The following is a 4,612-nucleotide window of genomic DNA, read 5'->3' on the forward strand; positions in this document are numbered from 1 at the left end:
GAAAAGTCGCTGACATCTGATTTGAATAGTTTTTTTTTTAATCTAATATAAAAACAATACTTCGAAGATGTTTAATAAATTCTGCTTCATTTTCAGTTGTAGCACTTTTTATTATGGCTGTTAATAAAGTAATATATGTGTTAAAGAGAATAGATTATAATTGAAAATGAGAGATTCTGTATAATACTTTAAAATGTATATAATAGATGTGTCTGTTTTATTTATTTCTAATTTGCCCCATATAAAACATTGAATTGTATTGTGTGATTGACATTTGTCTGTGGATTGATTAAACTACATTAAAATGTGACATAGTATATTATTTATTATGAGTCGAATTGGTGTGGGGCAAATCATGGCAACCCACACAAGTGTGGTTTTGTGAAAGCTAGGATTGAATCTTTGGTTACACCCACTGATTTACTAAATTGAAGAGGAGACAGCGCTTTGGCAGAATGTTTCTATTGTCTAAAACATTGGGTTATTATCATAACCCTGGTTCCCTGAAATAGAAATGTGACCATTACCGTGCAGGTACCGGACCCTGAATAAGAAAGCTGCTGGGCGAGCCTGTGTTGCAGTCATGCCTGCCCCCGAGGGTGCAAGAGGACTGCAGTCACACATCTTTCCTCAAGACCGCTGCAATCATGTCACATTGTTATTTCAGGGAAGCAGGGTTATGATAATAACCTAACGTTACTTTTCAAGTACGAATGTAACCATTACCTTCGCAAGTGTAATATTGCCGAACGACTGGAACGCTACAAGGCTAAGCCAAGCCTAAGGTACCATATGGAACCCCAGTAACAGTAGCCAGGGCAAAAACAAAATGAGTGAGAAACTCACCTCTATGCCTGTGCTGTAAGGGTTGACTGGGAAGCCACCCTTAACACGAGTTCCGAAGCCAGGGCTTTGAAGATCTATGACATTCCGTCTGTAGAACCTATTGGGAAGTAATCCACACCAATGCATTGCATATCTCCTTGACAGATGCACCCTGGAACAAAGCCCACGAAGCAGCCATGCCCCTGGTGGAATAGGCAGTGAGCTTCTATGGTAGTTGGCTCGCCCATAGGCAGTCCTGATTGTGTCTGATATCCACTTGGACAGCCACTGCTTAAACAGGGCTTGACCATAGCAGACAAATAATAGTTTAGACTGCCTCCAGCTTTTTGTCCTGTCAGCATAGTACACCAGGGGCCACATTGGGCAGAGTGTATGGAGCTGTCACTCTGTCAGCCTGGAAAGGAGGTGGGTGGAAAGCCTCCAGTTCCACAAACTGGTTGACATGTGTGACAGGTTGGCTTCAGTGGTGACTTCAGACCAGAAGAAAACACACAGGACTGCAAGTGATCTGGTAGATGCGCTTGCTTGTGCCGATTTATTGTAAAATAAAAATGGTGAACAAAACAAACAAAACACAGGACACGGCACTGGTAGCCAAAACAAAGAGATGAAACAAAATGGACTAATACTAAACAAACAGTGGACTAACAGACAGACAATCACGGTGAGTCAAAACAGTTATGTAGTGTTTAATTCTCTCCACACCCGTTCTCCACTCAACAAACACACAACCCCGAGTGAGTGAAACATGCATGCTTTTATGCAGCTGCACCGAGACTCGATTGCTAATCAATCATTCAATTGGAATCTTGGTACAACTGCACGTGAATTAAATTAGTGCACTCCTGTGTCCACACACTATATACTTTTTAATCTGCACATGGAGTAATGTGCAATCCTCGTGCCTAAATACAAATATATTTTAAATCACTGGTGTTACCTGTTTATATCCTGTGTACCAATGACTATACATATACCAACATTAACACACTACATACAACATAAAACACACATAAATAGCACAGGGGCGGGGCACTTTGCCACACATGGAATACCGAGATTTTCTTCAAGAAAAAGGCAGGATTGGTATGGAGTGTAACCTTTGTCTTGGCCTCTGTAAAAATAGAACAGGCTTAGCTATGGAGAATGTCTGCATTTACTCACCCACTTTGCGGAGGTGATCACAAGCAAGAAAGCCGCTTTGAGCGATAAAAATGTCAACTGAGCTGAATGCATGGGCTCAAATGGAGGCTTCATGAGTGCATTAAGCCCCACATTTAGCCCCCAATGAAGAACATTGTCCTTCATAGGTGGCCGAAGCCAATAAGCTGCTTTCAAAAATTGTCCCGCCAGGAAGTGAGCTCCTGGGGAGACCGAGTCAGTTTTGACAGGGCAAGCCAAAATGGCTGCCAGATAGACCTTTAACTTGGAGGGGGTTTCCCCTCATCAAGAAGGTTCTGCAAAAACTGCAGTATAACTGCCATGGACACGTTGTGGGGTTCAACCCATGAGGCAGATGCCACTTCTGAAAAACACCCCACTTGTACCCATACTGGGAACGTGTGGACGGTGCTCTGGCATTCTGCAGGGTGTCAATGACCCTGTTAGAAAGCCCCAGATGGCTCAAATGCAGCCGTTCAGGGGTCAGACCCAGAGCTGAAGGCTCGATGGATTGGGGTGCCATAAGTTCCCCCGCTCCTGACTGAGCAGGTCACAGTGCTTGAGAAGTCTTCACGGCTGGCCGCTCAAGAGCTGCATCAGGGTTGAAAACTGGCCCGATCCTGACTGATTTTCTCCAAACACTGCAGGAGCAGGGCGAGCGGTGGGAAGGCATATAACAGTTTCCTTGGCCACAGCTGTGCCAAGGCATCTATCGCCAGTGGGTCCATGTCTCCTATTATGGAGAGCCAGAGAGGACACTGGGTTGATTCCTGCAAGGCAGAAATCTATCTCTGCGCTCCCAATCTCTCCCAAATGAGGCTCACCACCTTGGGGTGAAGCTTCCACTCTGAGGCACTAGGGATTCTTCTTGAAAGGAGGTACGCCGCCCAGTTTGTCCCCATGGGTAGATGTACTACCCGTAGTGAGAGGAGGTTCTCATGAGCCTAGAGAAAAAGCTTACAGGCCACACGATAGAGACTGGTCAACTGGAGGCCACCCTGGTGCTTGATGTAAGCCACCACTGTTGTGTTGTCCGGACGGACAAGCACATGTCTCCCTTGAACCTCCTGCAAAACAATCTGCAAAGCCAGATAAACTGCCTGCAGCTCTAAAACATTGATGTGGAGAACTTGCCAAGGGGGGTTCCACACAACCGAAGCAAGTATCTCCAAAAAAAAAAAACCCACACGAGAAAAGGGCGGTACGTTGGCGTGGTTGTTAGTGCTGCTGCCTCACAGCTCCAGGGTCCTGCGTTCGATTCCAGCCTCAGGTCTGTCTGTGTGGAATTTGCATGTTCTCCCCGTGTTCGCATGGGTTTTCTCCTTGTACTCCAGTTTCCTCCCACCATCCAAAGACATGCTGGCTAGGTGGATTGGCCTGAGATGGATTGGCATCCCGTCCAGGGTGTAGTCCTGCCTTGCATCCTGTGTCTGCCAGGTTAGGCTCCAGCTCAAAGTGACCCTGTATAGGATTAAGCAGTTACAGATAATGGATGGACAGACAGACAAGAGAAAAAACATTCTCAACAAATACGGTAATTTAAACAATTTCATAAATAAAATAAAAACGTCTTGCCAAAGGGAGAAACAAATAACTCCAGCCAGAGCTATTGCCCTCTGGGGGGAGAGTACAAAGTCAGCCACAGGCTCGCTAAGCAGATTTGGCATATCCTATTCAGTTTCGGGTCTTTAGGAGGTGAATACCCCATAAGGTAATGGTTACATTTCTTACTTGAAAGGGAACTGCTGGTAAAGCGCCATCTAGTGGCCTGTTGTACAGATAAATGTCTTTACACCATTTCATACCATTATAGCTACCCATGTGCTACCATTGCCCCCAAGTACAGAACTAGTGCAATTGTATTGTTATTAAATATGATTTTGGAAGGGTAGCTAAGCTTTTTGAAAAGGGAAAATATTAATAGTACAATAATGTTAATACGTTACAGACCAGTATATATTGTCACAATCCATCCAGATTCTTGCCAGTTCTTACACACTCACACACACTGGAGAATGCTTTAGAAGAAATACATTTAGATACTTTACAAGGAATGGAAAATAAATTGATAAATAGACTCAATGCCATGATGCCTGAAATAGTAGAGTGTTACATCATTACCTATGTAGTAAATGACATCACAACCAATCACTATGCGCCCTCGATCAGTCTGTGAAATCTAAAGAATTCTGTCAGGACGTAGTTTAATATCTATGAATAACTAAGCATATGAGTACTTCAGCAGTATTCAGACATTGCATATGACAATATTGTAGAGCTGGAGTGTCTGTTGCACTACCTTTTATGTCACGTAGACACTGCACAGTGTATCTGTCTGTTCATCCAAAACCACTTCATGGCTGACTATGTAGTAATGCTAACCTTTCTGTCGTCCTTCAACCTGCCAGAAATGTCTTCACAGAAATAAACTGCATTGTTAAAATGGTAACATTTGTCTTTTGTGGTTGTGGAACATGAAGGAATGCCATCAGGACATCATGTACCAACCTGTCCCACTAGTTCTGTAAAACAGGAGGGCACAGTGTGTGTCAACCCTCTTCTACTCCATGCTGTCTTAAAACAACAAAATACAAAATCCCTCCCC

The sequence above is a fragment of the Polyodon spathula genome, chromosome 8 (genome assembly GCF_017654505.1).
Source record: "Polyodon spathula isolate WHYD16114869_AA chromosome 8, ASM1765450v1, whole genome shotgun sequence".
NCBI lineage: Eukaryota > Metazoa > Chordata > Actinopteri > Acipenseriformes > Polyodontidae > Polyodon > Polyodon spathula.